The sequence below is a fragment of the Emys orbicularis genome, chromosome 5 (genome assembly GCF_028017835.1).
Source record: "Emys orbicularis isolate rEmyOrb1 chromosome 5, rEmyOrb1.hap1, whole genome shotgun sequence".
Classification (NCBI taxonomy): Eukaryota; Metazoa; Chordata; order Testudines; family Emydidae; genus Emys; species Emys orbicularis.
In genome coordinates this window covers 26,491,140-26,508,587 of record NC_088687.1, presented here as the reverse complement: position 1 = coordinate 26,508,587, position 17,448 = coordinate 26,491,140, and the positions used below count along the sequence as shown (strand labels likewise).

The window sequence follows — 17,448 nt, the reverse complement described above, 5'->3', positions numbered from 1 at the left end:
TTGGGACACTGGAAGACTATTTAGGATGAGAAGAAATCTGAGTTTTTGCTGTCTTCAGTGCAAAGCACACTTCTTTATGACTGCATATACAGCATCATTTATAAGAGCGAGCAATTATTATTGCTAAATTGAGGGAAATTCAAAAATTACATTGATTACTCAGAGATCTACAATTGATTGTACATAAGCACGTGCCTGTTGCATGTGATCTACAGAAGATATTAGAGCCAGGGCCAGCTCCAGGGTTTTGGCCGCCCCAAGCAGCCAAACAAAAAAAAACAAAAAACAAAAAGCCGCGATCACGATCTGCGGCGGCAATTCGGCGAGAGGTCCTTCGCTCCGAGCAGGAGTAAGGGACCGTCCACTGAATTGCCGCCGAACAGCTGGACGTGCCGCCCCTCTCCAAAGTGGCCGCCCCAAGCACCTGCTTGGTAAGCTGGTGCCTGGAGCCGGCCCTGATTAGAGCTGGGATACCAAGCATGGGCATAATAAAACTAGTGTCACTGGAGTGATCCTGAAACCAGAACATAACTTTCCTACTCATATCTCCTTTGTCTGTGATTTTGCATATCCAGTATTGCCTCTGAAATATTATCTGGATGTATGTTTGGTTTAAGGTTTTATTCTTATGATAGTAAACTCACTAGAGAGCTATAGTTAACTTATGCTAAATTGATAAGGATGCTAGTAAAACCTTCCATTCTCATGCCAAGCTAATGCTGAAAACAATAGCATTTGATTTGAATACGGAATAAGTAAGGAACAAGGAACAGGTCCTAAGTTAAATTTCTGGGAAATCATTATGTTGTTTGTGTGCACACGCACACACACTCACTCAAAACTTCACTACACTCTGTTCCACGAGCAATATGCATTTATTTGCTCTTGCCTTCTCTAACAAATATACAGTGGCATGTCTATATAACAAACCCAAAGAAACAAACCAAAATAGTACTACCAAAACAAGATACTCCACTACATACATTTTTCCTCTGGGAAGAGGAAAAGAGAACAAACATGTGACAGAAGTTAGTAATATTGCTTAATGCACTTGTGGAAAGCACTCAGATACTGCGGTGATGACTGCCGTATAGGAAGCTACACAGAATAGAATAGGACTATCACTGTTGCTTTTCCCACCACCATTAAGGACTTATTCAGCAACTGGCTCAGTGAACAAATCCCAACTTGCTCTAGAGAGAGTTAGTAATAATAATAGTCCCCTTTTGATTTAATTTCTTAAACCATTTCTCTAGAGTGAACCATCATATTCCAATAATACTAGAAATGAAACCCTTTCAGAATAATGCTTACCATTTACATATCTGAATTTTAAAAATTAATTTCTAAGATGCGTCTGATGAGAACTCAAAGATCATGAAAAAAAATTACAAGAAAAAGCAAGCAAACAAACAAACCCAGGCTCCAATTGTTTTCAACCAGATATCTGTCTTCCTTAAGCCAGCAACTAACAACGTGTGTATGAAATGAGTGTTTAACAATGCTCTTTATGATCATTTCTCTCTCCTCTTGGTGAAGTTAAGTAATTCAATTTTGTTTTAGACAAAAAGAATTACGTGAACCAAAATGTATAATTTACCAAGAATGTTGTGTATGATCTCAGACTGTATATTTTCAATTTTTTTTTAAAATACATCTTACATTTTCCTTGAAGATAGTTTAAATGAAGAGGAAAGTGTTTCACATAATTAAAAATTAATCATGGACATGGTTCTAAAGGTTTTAGGAAACTTCAAAACACTGTAGATTTCTACCTACACAGGGCATGCTCCAAAACCCATTGGAGTCAATAGAATCTTTCCACTTACTTCAATGAGCTTTAGACCAGGCCCGTATACTGTAACATCCAGGAATAACTAATTTGAGCCTGAACAGACAAAAGAGGAAGTTTCAGCTTTGTGGTCAGGAAGGAATCTTCTCAACATGCATGGCTTATTGGCAGTGACTTTGGTTTTTTTCCCACCTTCCTCTGGAGCATTAAGCAGAGGTCTCCTGTGGCGATCGGGTGGAAGGAACCCACATTATCAATTTCCACCAAATACAGAAGGTCAGGTAGTGATGAACCTTTAAGCTTCCCATCCTCTTCTACGTTTGTATGGTATGTTAATGATCATTACCAAGTTCACCATTTACCAACAGTTACCTCACAGTGGTATCTGAGTAAGCACAGTAATTTCCCATCATAACTAAAGGGAAATACTGCACCATCTCCTATGCTGTCCCCAGGGGTCTGTACTGGGACCAGTACTATTCAATGTATTTATAAATGATCTGGACAAAGAGGTAAACACTGAGGTGGCAAAATTTGCAGATGATACAAAACTACTCAAGATAGTTAAGTCCAAAGCAGACTGCAAAGAGTTACAAAGGGGTCTCACAAAACTGGGTGACTGGACAACAAAATGGCAGATGAAATTCAATGTTGATAAATGCAAAGTAATGCACACTGGAAAACATAATCCCAACTATACATATAAAATGATGGGGTCTAAATTAGCTGTTACCACTCAAGAAAGAGATCTCGGAGTCATTCTCCGGCAGTCAAAAAAGCGAACAGAATGTTGGGAATCATTAAGAAAGGGATAGATAATAAAACAGAAAATATGATAATGCCCCTATATAAATCAATGGTAAGCCCACATCCTGAATACTGCATGCAGCTGTGGTTGTCCCATCTCACCAAAGATATATTGGAACTGGAAAAGGTTCAGAAAAGGGCAACAAAAATTGTTAGTGGCATGGAACAGCTTCCATATGAGGAGAGATTAATAAGACTGGGACTTTTCAGTTTGGAAAAGAGATAACTAAGGGTGGATACAATACAGGTGTATAAAATCATGACTGGTGTGGAGAAAGTAAATAGGGAAGTGTTATTTATTTACTCCTCATAACACAAGAACTAGGGGTCAAATGAAATTAATAGGCAGCAGGATTAAAACAAACAAAAGGAAGTGTTTCTTCACACAACACACAGTCAACCTGTGGAACTCTTTGCTAGAGGATGTTGCGAATGCCAAAACTATAACAGGGTTCAAAAAAGAACTAGATAAATTCTTGGAGGATACGTCCATCAATGGCTATTAGCCAGGATGGGCAGGGATGGTGTCCCTAGTCTCTGCTAGAATCTGGGAATGGGCGACAGGGAATGGATCACTTGATGATTACCTGTTCTGTGCACTCCCTCTGAAGCACCTGGTATTGGCCACGGTTCGAAGACAGGATACTGGGCTAGATGGACCTTTGGTCTGACTCAGTATGGCCATTCTTATGTTGTTCTTATTCAAAATTGATAACATATTTGAATAGCTCGGAGTGTTTTTCAAGCTACAATACGTGAAAACCAGCAAAACTTCATTTTCCTCATTCAGCAGCAATTTCCAAATATGTGGAAATCTGGGAACATATGCAAGGGGCTGCATATGGGCTTGGCAAATAATCCAGTTCCTGGCTCTTCCAGACTGGCCAATGACAAATATTTATAAATACAGTGATAACGCTCATATTTTAGGTGTTTCATTTCCACTAACTTGAAGGAAATAAAAAAGAAAAGAAAAGAAAAGAAAAACTTGTTCTGAACATTAGATACAATCTCACATATTCTGCTCACAGTCATGCTTTAAAAAACATGCTGGTCTTTTCTGGCTAAAATATAACAAAGTCTGTCAATTTGGAGCAACAAATTAATGACTTTCTAAGCTTTCTTGCTACGTTTCTCATTGAATGAACAATTAAATTTAACCAGACCCTAAGTAGAAGGATGTTGCAGACAACCAATAATTTGCAGTGATAGGCACTGAAATAATAATCTGCTTTTACCATGAAACAATAGCTTTAGTGCAAAGGCTTCCACGAAGTTGGGTTCCTCAGACTAACTATACCAGGGGTGGCCAAACTTACTGGCCCTCCGAGCCACATATGAGAATCTTTAGAAGTTTGAGAGCTGGGGCTGAAGCCCCGAGCCCTTGCAGGTGCACCCCACAGTGCTGAAGCCCCGAGACCCTCCTCCCCGCTGGACAGAAGCTCCTACCCCACTACCAGGCAGAGGTCCTGAGCTCCCCTCCCCCAGTCTGGTAGGCAGAAAATGGTGGGGGGGAGAGGGGGCTTGCAAGCCGCACCTTAATAGTAAAGGAGCCACATGTGGCTTGCGAGCCACAGTTTGGCACCCCTGAATTATACAATAGCTATGAAGTGCTGAACAGAACAGATGGGGCCAGAGCCTCCGGTGGCTAAGCCTTACTTGGTGCATGGCTGGTTGGGGATGGAACAAATATTACTTTAAGCCATCATTACCCTCCATCAATCATAGAGTTGGCCAGTGGCCTGCCAACACTCTGGTACAAGTTAAAGCATCCTCAGGGCTGCTCTAAATTATGCACAGTAAACTATAGCCCAAAGGGGAAATTCCAGCAAGTAAATATTCCTGGTATAAGGACATCCCAGCCACAACCTCTAGGGTGGCAGTTTGGAAGAGGCATGCAGGAGCTGGTATGGCTGCTCTGAGCCAACCTTGCATTGCCTTATTCAAGGAGAATCTACAGCTGGCCAATTATGCTGATTTTAGGTCTGCTCTACTGCACTGGAAATGGTCCAGAAGGTCCAGCCAGGACAATTTGATGTAGTTTTGAAAACAAAGAAAAAACTGAATTAGATACCCAAGTGCTTTTATTAGCTAATGGTGAATCAAAGATATGGGAAGACAGAATGTGCTTTTACATCACTTTTAAATTAGCATAAATTCACTGACAAATTAAATTACTCCTGATAAGAGAGTGCTCACTGTAGAGAGAGCAGAATCAGGCTCTCAGACTTGAGTCTCCACTCAGTACTACTAAGCATTCAATGTAGCATAGTGTCCCAGGTACATAATGTGTAATTCACATGTAGTGCTGCATCATTTACATGATCTGAAATCCCAGCATCCCATGGAATTACAGCACCTGAAAAATTACCACCCTTGTTACAGGAGTAATTGGTGGTACAGGGGCTAGGCAAAGCAAATGTTTAGTTGAGTACTTGAGGAAAACGTGAAAGTTTTTCATTCTCCCAATGAATTTGATAGTGCTTTATTTTCTGTCTCTAAGGCTTATCCTGCTTCCTTACCCCACTCCACCCACACAGTTTGTATACCTCATAGTTAGAAATGTGCAATCCTCTTTTTCCCCCCACTAATGTGCTCTTTTTAGAAAGATTTTCCTTGCTAAAGAATATCAGAGTCAGCAGAGTATTTAATCTGACTCTAGTCGTGTGTGTGGTTTTTTGGGGGGGAGGGGAAGGGTGTTGTTTTGTTTTTGCGGTTAGGATAGTTTATTTGGCTTTTGAGCACTAACGTTTGCCAATAGAGTTCTTTTCATTCATCTATTCCAAGTGAAATGATTTGCCTTGATAGAGTATGATCAAGTGTTCACTGACTTTTACCTAATATTTGATTTCTTCCTTTATTGTGGCAAACTCATTAGAGCCAATATAGTTAAGAGTCAAGTAACTGTTTCCTTTGTAAATACTGGTTCATCACCATTTCAAAGAACACTGGGTTTAACTTGAGGTTGTTAGATCTAAAGATGCTGCAATCCCAATAGGAGGCAGACATATTTTATTTTCACCCATTGTAAATGCAAATGCATCAGATATTTCTACCACAGAAAACAAAATCTCATTTGCATCATAATGGGATTAGAGCTATTAGAACAAATTCTCACTAATGGTGATGCCAGCAAGGGGAAAAGGGGAAATCACATTTGCAGGTTCATTATCCAGTTTTCACCTTGCTTTATGTTGAAAGCAAAAAGCCAGGAGGGAGAATGTCTCTTTAGATTGAAGATCACAAAATTCATCAAAATGTACAGTTCTGCACTGAGGGAGAAATGTCACTATTTTCACACCTAAACCCCATGTATTTGCCATCAGAAGTGCTGACAATTCTTTATGTAGTCAATACATAAAGCAATCACCAAGGTCCCTGATCTACAAATAGATCTGAATGGGCAAATCCCTGTGGTCCACCTACTCAGATCCATTTGCACTACTGGGCTCTACAATATCACTTGTCCCTCTTAGCTGCCATGTGCCAGAAGCTCTCAAAATGTCAGGCTAGCCTGCATGGAGAGATACTGACCATTTCCAGGGGTGACACAAACCAAGCCCAGAGAAAATGGCAAAAAGGACAACTCTCACCCACCCCCTGCAACTCCCACACACCACACCCCTCCCACCATCTTTGGCTGTATTATTGTTAAGGCTAAGATTTTGTCACGCATATTTTTAGTAAAAGTCTATTTACTGAGCCCCCAAATGAGCAGGCTGCAGTCTCACTGCATATCCAGTATTGCCTCTGAAATATTATCTGGATGTATGTTTGGTTTAAGGTTTTATTCTTATGATAGTAAACTCACTAGAGAGCTATAGTTAACTTATGCTAAATTGATAAGGATGCTAGTAAAACCTTCCATTCTCATGCCAAGCTAATGCTGAAAACAATAGCATTTGATTTGAATACGGAATAAGTAAGGAACAAGGAACAGGTCCTAAGTTAAATTTCTGGGAAATCATTATGTTGTTTGTGTGCACACGCACACACACTCACTCAAAACTTCACTACACTCTGTTCCACGAGCAATATGCATTTATTTGCTCTTGCCTTCTCTAACAAATATACAGTGGCATGTCTATATAACAAACCCAAAGAAACAAACCAAAATAGTACTACCAAAACAAGATACTCCACTACATACATTTTTCCTCTGGGAAGAGGAAAAGAGAACAAACATGTGACAGAAGTTAGTAATATTGCTTAATGCACTTGTGGAAAGCACTCAGATACTGCGGTGATGACTGCCGTATAGGAAGCTACACAGAATAGAATAGGACTATCACTGTTGCTTTTCCCACCACCATTAAGGACTTATTCAGCAACTGGCTCAGTGAACAAATCCCAACTTGCTCTAGAGAGAGTTAGTAATAATAATAGTCCCCTTTTGATTTAATTTCTTAAACCATTTCTCTAGAGTGAACCATCATATTCCAATAATACTAGAAATGAAACCCTTTCAGAATAATGCTTACCATTTACATATCTGAATTTTAAAAATTAATTTCTAAGATGCGTCTGATGAGAACTCAAAGATCATGAAAAAAAATTACAAGAAAAAGCAAGCAAACAAACAAACCCAGGCTCCAATTGTTTTCAACCAGATATCTGTCTTCCTTAAGCCAGCAACTAACAACGTGTGTATGAAATGAGTGTTTAACAATGCTCTTTATGATCATTTCTCTCTCCTCTTGGTGAAGTTAAGTAATTCAATTTTGTTTTAGACAAAAAGAATTACGTGAACCAAAATGTATAATTTACCAAGAATGTTGTGTATGATCTCAGACTGTATATTTTCAATTTTTTTTTAAAATACATCTTACATTTTCCTTGAAGATAGTTTAAATGAAGAGGAAAGTGTTTCACATAATTAAAAATTAATCATGGACATGGTTCTAAAGGTTTTAGGAAACTTCAAAACACTGTAGATTTCTACCTACACAGGGCATGCTCCAAAACCCATTGGAGTCAATAGAATCTTTCCACTTACTTCAATGAGCTTTAGACCAGGCCCGTATACTGTAACATCCAGGAATAACTAATTTGAGCCTGAACAGACAAAAGAGGAAGTTTCAGCTTTGTGGTCAGGAAGGAATCTTCTCAACATGCATGGCTTATTGGCAGTGACTTTGGTTTTTTTCCCACCTTCCTCTGGAGCATTAAGCAGAGGTCTCCTGTGGCGATCGGGTGGAAGGAACCCACATTATCAATTTCCACCAAATACAGAAGGTCAGGTAGTGATGAACCTTTAAGCTTCCCATCCTCTTCTACGTTTGTATGGTATGTTAATGATCATTACCAAGTTCACCATTTACCAACAGTTACCTCACAGTGGTATCTGAGTAAGCACAGTAATTTCCCATCATAACTAAAGGGAAATACTGCACCATCTCCTATGCTGTCCCCAGGGGTCTGTACTGGGACCAGTACTATTCAATGTATTTATAAATGATCTGGACAAAGAGGTAAACACTGAGGTGGCAAAATTTGCAGATGATACAAAACTACTCAAGATAGTTAAGTCCAAAGCAGACTGCAAAGAGTTACAAAGGGGTCTCACAAAACTGGGTGACTGGACAACAAAATGGCAGATGAAATTCAATGTTGATAAATGCAAAGTAATGCACACTGGAAAACATAATCCCAACTATACATATAAAATGATGGGGTCTAAATTAGCTGTTACCACTCAAGAAAGAGATCTCGGAGTCATTCTCCGGCAGTCAAAAAAGCGAACAGAATGTTGGGAATCATTAAGAAAGGGATAGATAATAAAACAGAAAATATGATAATGCCCCTATATAAATCAATGGTAAGCCCACATCCTGAATACTGCATGCAGCTGTGGTTGTCCCATCTCACCAAAGATATATTGGAACTGGAAAAGGTTCAGAAAAGGGCAACAAAAATTGTTAGTGGCATGGAACAGCTTCCATATGAGGAGAGATTAATAAGACTGGGACTTTTCAGTTTGGAAAAGAGATAACTAAGGGTGGATACAATACAGGTGTATAAAATCATGACTGGTGTGGAGAAAGTAAATAGGGAAGTGTTATTTATTTACTCCTCATAACACAAGAACTAGGGGTCAAATGAAATTAATAGGCAGCAGGATTAAAACAAACAAAAGGAAGTGTTTCTTCACACAACACACAGTCAACCTGTGGAACTCTTTGCTAGAGGATGTTGCGAATGCCAAAACTATAACAGGGTTCAAAAAAGAACTAGATAAATTCTTGGAGGATACGTCCATCAATGGCTATTAGCCAGGATGGGCAGGGATGGTGTCCCTAGTCTCTGCTAGAATCTGGGAATGGGCGACAGGGAATGGATCACTTGATGATTACCTGTTCTGTGCACTCCCTCTGAAGCACCTGGTATTGGCCACGGTTCGAAGACAGGATACTGGGCTAGATGGACCTTTGGTCTGACTCAGTATGGCCATTCTTATGTTGTTCTTATTCAAAATTGATAACATATTTGAATAGCTCGGAGTGTTTTTCAAGCTACAATACGTGAAAACCAGCAAAACTTCATTTTCCTCATTCAGCAGCAATTTCCAAATATGTGGAAATCTGGGAACATATGCAAGGGGCTGCATATGGGCTTGGCAAATAATCCAGTTCCTGGCTCTTCCAGACTGGCCAATGACAAATATTTATAAATACAGTGATAACGCTCATATTTTAGGTGTTTCATTTCCACTAACTTGAAGGAAATAAAAAAGAAAAGAAAAGAAAAGAAAAACTTGTTCTGAACATTAGATACAATCTCACATATTCTGCTCACAGTCATGCTTTAAAAAACATGCTGGTCTTTTCTGGCTAAAATATAACAAAGTCTGTCAATTTGGAGCAACAAATTAATGACTTTCTAAGCTTTCTTGCTACGTTTCTCATTGAATGAACAATTAAATTTAACCAGACCCTAAGTAGAAGGATGTTGCAGACAACCAATAATTTGCAGTGATAGGCACTGAAATAATAATCTGCTTTTACCATGAAACAATAGCTTTAGTGCAAAGGCTTCCACGAAGTTGGGTTCCTCAGACTAACTATACCAGGGGTGGCCAAACTTACTGGCCCTCCGAGCCACATATGAGAATCTTTAGAAGTTTGAGAGCTGGGGCTGAAGCCCCGAGCCCTTGCAGGTGCACCCCACAGTGCTGAAGCCCCGAGACCCTCCTCCCCGCTGGACAGAAGCTCCTACCCCACTACCAGGCAGAGGTCCTGAGCTCCCCTCCCCCAGTCTGGTAGGCAGAAAATGGTGGGGGGGAGAGGGGGCTTGCAAGCCGCACCTTAATAGTAAAGGAGCCACATGTGGCTTGCGAGCCACAGTTTGGCACCCCTGAATTATACAATAGCTATGAAGTGCTGAACAGAACAGATGGGGCCAGAGCCTCCGGTGGCTAAGCCTTACTTGGTGCATGGCTGGTTGGGGATGGAACAAATATTACTTTAAGCCATCATTACCCTCCATCAATCATAGAGTTGGCCAGTGGCCTGCCAACACTCTGGTACAAGTTAAAGCATCCTCAGGGCTGCTCTAAATTATGCACAGTAAACTATAGCCCAAAGGGGAAATTCCAGCAAGTAAATATTCCTGGTATAAGGACATCCCAGCCACAACCTCTAGGGTGGCAGTTTGGAAGAGGCATGCAGGAGCTGGTATGGCTGCTCTGAGCCAACCTTGCATTGCCTTATTCAAGGAGAATCTACAGCTGGCCAATTATGCTGATTTTAGGTCTGCTCTACTGCACTGGAAATGGTCCAGAAGGTCCAGCCAGGACAATTTGATGTAGTTTTGAAAACAAAGAAAAAACTGAATTAGATACCCAAGTGCTTTTATTAGCTAATGGTGAATCAAAGATATGGGAAGACAGAATGTGCTTTTACATCACTTTTAAATTAGCATAAATTCACTGACAAATTAAATTACTCCTGATAAGAGAGTGCTCACTGTAGAGAGAGCAGAATCAGGCTCTCAGACTTGAGTCTCCACTCAGTACTACTAAGCATTCAATGTAGCATAGTGTCCCAGGTACATAATGTGTAATTCACATGTAGTGCTGCATCATTTACATGATCTGAAATCCCAGCATCCCATGGAATTACAGCACCTGAAAAATTACCACCCTTGTTACAGGAGTAATTGGTGGTACAGGGGCTAGGCAAAGCAAATGTTTAGTTGAGTACTTGAGGAAAACGTGAAAGTTTTTCATTCTCCCAATGAATTTGATAGTGCTTTATTTTCTGTCTCTAAGGCTTATCCTGCTTCCTTACCCCACTCCACCCACACAGTTTGTATACCTCATAGTTAGAAATGTGCAATCCTCTTTTTCCCCCCACTAATGTGCTCTTTTTAGAAAGATTTTCCTTGCTAAAGAATATCAGAGTCAGCAGAGTATTTAATCTGACTCTAGTCGTGTGTGTGGTTTTTTGGGGGGGAGGGGAAGGGTGTTGTTTTGTTTTTGCGGTTAGGATAGTTTATTTGGCTTTTGAGCACTAACGTTTGCCAATAGAGTTCTTTTCATTCATCTATTCCAAGTGAAATGATTTGCCTTGATAGAGTATGATCAAGTGTTCACTGACTTTTACCTAATATTTGATTTCTTCCTTTATTGTGGCAAACTCATTAGAGCCAATATAGTTAAGAGTCAAGTAACTGTTTCCTTTGTAAATACTGGTTCATCACCATTTCAAAGAACACTGGGTTTAACTTGAGGTTGTTAGATCTAAAGATGCTGCAATCCCAATAGGAGGCAGACATATTTTATTTTCACCCATTGTAAATGCAAATGCATCAGATATTTCTACCACAGAAAACAAAATCTCATTTGCATCATAATGGGATTAGAGCTATTAGAACAAATTCTCACTAATGGTGATGCCAGCAAGGGGAAAAGGGGAAATCACATTTGCAGGTTCATTATCCAGTTTTCACCTTGCTTTATGTTGAAAGCAAAAAGCCAGGAGGGAGAATGTCTCTTTAGATTGAAGATCACAAAATTCATCAAAATGTACAGTTCTGCACTGAGGGAGAAATGTCACTATTTTCACACCTAAACCCCATGTATTTGCCATCAGAAGTGCTGACAATTCTTTATGTAGTCAATACATAAAGCAATCACCAAGGTCCCTGATCTACAAATAGATCTGAATGGGCAAATCCCTGTGGTCCACCTACTCAGATCCATTTGCACTACTGGGCTCTACAATATCACTTGTCCCTCTTAGCTGCCATGTGCCAGAAGCTCTCAAAATGTCAGGCTAGCCTGCATGGAGAGATACTGACCATTTCCAGGGGTGACACAAACCAAGCCCAGAGAAAATGGCAAAAAGGACAACTCTCACCCACCCCCTGCAACTCCCACACACCACACCCCTCCCACCATCTTTGGCTGTATTATTGTTAAGGCTAAGATTTTGTCACGCATATTTTTAGTAAAAGTCATGGACAGGTCACAGGCAATAAAGAAAAATTCACAGAAGCCCATGACATATCCGTGACTTTTACTAAAAATATGCATGACAAAATGGGGAGCTATGGGGTCCTGCTATGTGGCTGGGAGCTTCTGGGGCAACCTCCCCCTGACCCATTGAGGCTGGAGCTCGGAACCCCAGCAGTTCCCAGCCACCACGAGCTGCGGGGGGACCCTTCAGCTCCCAGGTGCAGCGGGCTTATGTCACAGAGGTCTCTGGAAGTCACAGATTCCGTAGCCCTAATTATTGTCACTTACCCTGGAGGACTCAACAAAACAAAAATCTATTTACTGAGCCCCCAAATGAGCAGGCTGCAGTCTCACTGCATTTCAACTAGGCTCTCAACATTGTGCATTATATTTAAAGTGGTTGTAATTTAGTTTAACAGCTTTCCAGGAGCTCTGTTCTGAGTTGCCTACCTAGTTTTTCACTTCAGAACTTAGGGACAGATCTGCAGCTGGTATAAGTTGTCATAGCTCCATTAACTTCCATGGAGCTAAGACAATTTATACAAGCTGAGGTTCTGGCCCCAATGCTTGTAGATTAGCAACAAGCCGTATCTTCTCTGCCATGACTTGAGTATGCAGATACCCCTCAATAGCCAGGAATCTGTGAATGAGGCTGAGCTATATGAAAGACTGAAAAAAAAGTATATTTAACAAAAAAATTCAAAAAAATCTGTTATCATTACTGTCATAACAACAGATATCTATATGCAACTGTATAATTACATGGCACTTTACAAAACATAGGAGCAGATTCCAATCTGATTTATACAGGTGTCAGTCTCAGGTGTCAAAGGATTTATACATGTGAAATTGATCAGTATCTGGCCCACAAACGAGACATGATCCTTAGCCATCTTTAACATTCTATGAAAACTCTAGGAAAAGTACCTTAGTATAATATAACAATGTAGAGAAATTATAAGTTGAAAATTCTTTCTGGAGTTTTGTCCAAGTATTGAGACACTTCCTACAAGAAGATCTTTTCAGCACTGTAACAGCTTTACCAGAATACTTCAGTCCTTTGCTAACTAGAGCGCATTGCTGAACAGAGATGGAGTTAAGCAAATGCTTCAATGCTTTGCTAAATGGTGCCACACTACGTGAATAAGATAGTCTATATAAAACGTTGGAAAAGACAAAACTAAATATGCATGGTCCTTTTATGAAGAAATCATTATATAAAAATATTATATCCAATGGAGATCCTCCAGCAATACAATATGAACAGATAGCTAGAGTCTTCTTAACACAACCTTTGAAAATGAAGTTACTCTACTAATGGGCAGGCAAAAAATATATACTGCACCATATGCCTCATATATAACTTGTCACATACCTTGTGATATCTCACAAACTCAGACTTCTGTTTTTGCTCAATTATTCGTCAATATTTTTGTCTCCAGGACATGCATCCATTAATATTAAATAACCAAAAAAGAAACTGATTTTTTTTCATAACTATTCTGTAGTTCTAGAGCAATGTTACAGCTACAAAATGGGTTCACAGTTCTTTCTACATCAAGTTTACACTTCTTGAGTGACAGCCTCATTCCCACTCCAGCACCTATATACGGGGTAAAAAGGCTAGCAGCATAAAAGTGTCTGTATCCAGCTGGATGAGGGCTCACCTGGCACAGGAAATGTGGAAGACAGCCATAAGACTGCCTTCCAAGAAACCACTTTCAAGCCCTGGTGCACCAGGCATGGCAGGACAGAGCTATAGCATGCAACACTGTGGAGATTTTGAGAAGTGTTGTGGCCCATAGGGCAGCCTGGGGAGGCTGCCATAACTTAGACAGCTCTTAAGGGAGCCTAAGTTACACAGAGGAGCATCAGGAGGGCACAAAGATGGCTTAGAGCCATGTGAGTCCCATTACCTCCTTTTCCTCACTTCAAGACACTTCACAAGTCCACCTTGCCTACAGCTCTGACCTTGTTTCGGTTTGCTTCCTTGCCCGTTTCTGCCAATTCCAATTTCTAAACAAAGTCTTCTGACCTTGATGCTATCTTTCTCTCTTACTTTCACACATGACTTTGGCCCTTCTTCTCTTCTGTTCTCTATGCCAGGATCCTGCTCCCTCCCCAAACATCCTCTCTTTCAACCTCCAGGTCTTCTTTTAAAATTCACTTCTTTCAGTGAGTTTTCCCACTGAGGAATTCTAATCCAGTTCTCGATATTTCTTCTCTTTTGCCTTACTCTGTTCTGAAATATCATCTGATCTTTCAAACTTCACTCCTAACTACTTGTTTCATATTTTTTTTAATTTGTTGTAACCTTCATCCCTTCTCTCCCTTCCTTTTTTGCCATCATATTATGATGCTGCACCCCATATTCTTCATAAAAATATAGTTGTAATATGAATATTGCATAACTGAGATATGTTTTGTGCAAGATGGGTCATGTGAGGCATCATTGGAAAGGTTGTGATTTACTGAATGTGATTATCCAATTTATATGCATGTAACGTTTCTGTATCCGAAGTTAGGAATATTGACTATGTAACAATTACAACTGTGTGTGTACTTGGGGAACGCCCACCAGACAGTAGGCAATCAGCCTGAATGGGCCATTAGGAAAGACAATGGTGCTGATCTCTCATCTTCCTGGAGTTCCTTCCTGGGGACATTACAAATATATCTTGTCTCATGGTTGCTTTAGCACTGCAAGGTCATGTGATAATGTCACCTGGTGTGATGATGTCATGGAGTACCACCTTGGACACAGCTGGTATTTCTCCACTGGAAACAAAGGATTCTTGCCTTATGTAAATCCTATTTAAAGCTGGGAAGTGAGTTAATCAGGGCTCTTCTTCACTGCCTCCCTACCCAAGAAGGAAGACTGCTGAGAATACCTGAAGAAACAAAGGAACTAAGCTGGGGAAACGCAAGGGCTGAGTCCAGGCTGAGATAAGGGTCTAGGCTGTGAAGAGAAATAACTGGAACTCTGAGCTGAAGAAACTCTGTAACATTTAGGGTGAGAAATTACTATTTGTAACCTGTTTCTTTAGTGTATTAAGCGTAGTTTGCGTGTTTTGTTTTATTTGCTCAGTAATCTGCTTTGTACTGTTTGCTATCTCTTATAATCACTTAAAATCTACCTTTTGTAGTTAATAAACGTATGTTTTTGTTTATTCCAAAACCCAGTTTGTGCAATTCATAACTGGGGGGTGGGGGGAGAGGAAAGAGCTGTGCATAGCTTCCTCCACATTGAGGGAGGGGACGATTTTTATGAGCTTACGCTATATAGATCTCTATATAGTGTGCACAGGGGCACTGGGCATTCCCTTAGCTGAGTCCTCCCACAGAGAGCTGATTGCAGGCTTTGTGTGATTCTACAGCTGGGTGTGTCCCTACCTGTTTGTGTGCTGGAAGAGGGCTTGAGAGCCTGACACAGCAACACAGAATGGGGGGGACCCAGGTTGGTAGGACAGATAGGCTCAGTGGGACCCCAGCACATCTGGTGGCACCCCAGGAAGGGGGGTCTAACCCATCACACATATTTCCTGTGTTTGTTTAATTTAGGATGTAAGGTCTCTGGGAGAAGGACAACTTCCTTTCATTTTCTGTAAAGCACTGTGCAAACTTATATATAACCTAATATATAAATATTAGATAATAAATAAGCAATACAGTCTGATAATGAAATTCAAGTGACAAAAGCCACATTTCTTTTATGACTTACTAGTATTTATTTTTCATTTCTGATTCAATTGCTTCTTTGTTTTGCTGTTTGTCTATTTCTCTGCTTCCCATCCCTGTTTCTTCCATATGATAACAGTCATTATTTTACTGTAGTAGAGACCCTGATGTGCTCAGCAGGAGCTGGCACTGGAATTCTAGCAAGAGGAAACAGAAGTTTGTGGAATGGTTAATCTAATGGCAAACTTAGTACAGCTATAACATTACCACTGACTCAGGAATATTCCCTTCATTGAGCTACAAAAGTAAAGAATATCAGACACCCCCAAAGCTATGAATTCCCGCTCAGTTCAAAAAACAACAAAAACCAACCAAATTTACTGCTTATGTATTAGACAATTCACATGACTTATTTCAGGAAAGGTATTTGAATGTTATTTTGACAGAAGATCATGTTCATATCATCTATCTTTTAGAGCAGGAAATTAGAGAGAGAGGCAAGGGGAGGGGGTGTAATGGTATGTGTCTGGGGGGGTGGGAGATTGAAAGAGAGATTCCTGCTAGTAATATACAGAATGATAGTAGCGATTTGTGTGGAAACTTCCCATGCCAACAGCATTTGGATCTGTCAGAAGACAGAACGTGACCATTGTAAATTTGAGTGGGCAGACAGACTGTGATGCAAAAGCAAGAGTAGGTAATCACTAGAAGAAACCTGTGTGGTATGAGAGTGTTGAAAAGGAGAGCACTGGCCCCTTTCCACAGGCCTGCCCGGAAGAGCTTTTAGCTTTAGCTTAGGGTGAAATCCTGAATCCATCAAAAACAATAGCAAAACTCTTGTTGATTTCAGTAGGGCCAGGATTTCACCCTGGGATGCAGGGGCAAGTTTGAATTCAATCAGGAAATCACTGAGATTTGTGGACAATAGTCAGACTTGAACCCAGCCTTTTCTCGAACCCAAACTTGCCTGCTACTCAACTATAGTAGAAAACAATGGCAACCTCAGAAAGGAGGAGAATCAAAGGATCATTTAAAAATCCTTTGAAATGGCCAGATGTGAGGAATGAGAGGGCACCAAGGAAAGAGCAGGGAGCTGTGGAGATCAATGCAAGTTAGGTAGGCCTTGTATACACATAGAGATTGAACTGATTTAACTAAATCAGTTTGGAAACGGACTTAATTAAATCTGGCTTAATTAGATTAAAACTCTCTAATGTGGACACTCTTAAAGCAGCCTGAGAATGCCTTACACTGATATAGCTTATGTCAGTAAGGAATCAGTTTAAGCTAAATCAATATAGGACACCCTTAAACCAATGTAAATGTCCATACAAGGGGGTTGTACCAATTTAATTAGTTTCTAAACCAAGTTAGTTAAATTGTATGTTTAGATAAGGCCTCGGAGAGGAAATGGGAGCACACTGGTGCCTACAATAGCTACTACAATGGTGGGAGCCTTATCAGTTCCTTATAGAGAAACAGAATGTGAAAACACCAGAGAGGGCATGTTACACTGTAGCAGGTTTTATTACATCTTGTCATGGTTACAGAATCTGAATTCTCTCTCAGATTTCTGTGTACTAACAAAGGAATATGAAATATGAGAAGATAAACTTGAAATATGTAGCAACTTCCTTCATACCAGAAGCCTCTCAGGTGATAAAGGAGCATTATAAAAATGTGAGGAATCATTTTTGGCAAATAATTACATGTC

The 17,448-nt window shown here is 40.2% G+C and overlaps 1 protein-coding gene across 5 annotated transcripts in view; it reads right to left on the bottom strand.

The window, feature by feature from the left end:
- Window positions 1-17,448, bottom strand: part of MAPK10 (mitogen-activated protein kinase 10) — a 120,559-nt gene that overhangs the window by 82,696 nt on the left and 20,415 nt on the right. The gene's annotated exons all lie outside the window — the stretch shown is intronic.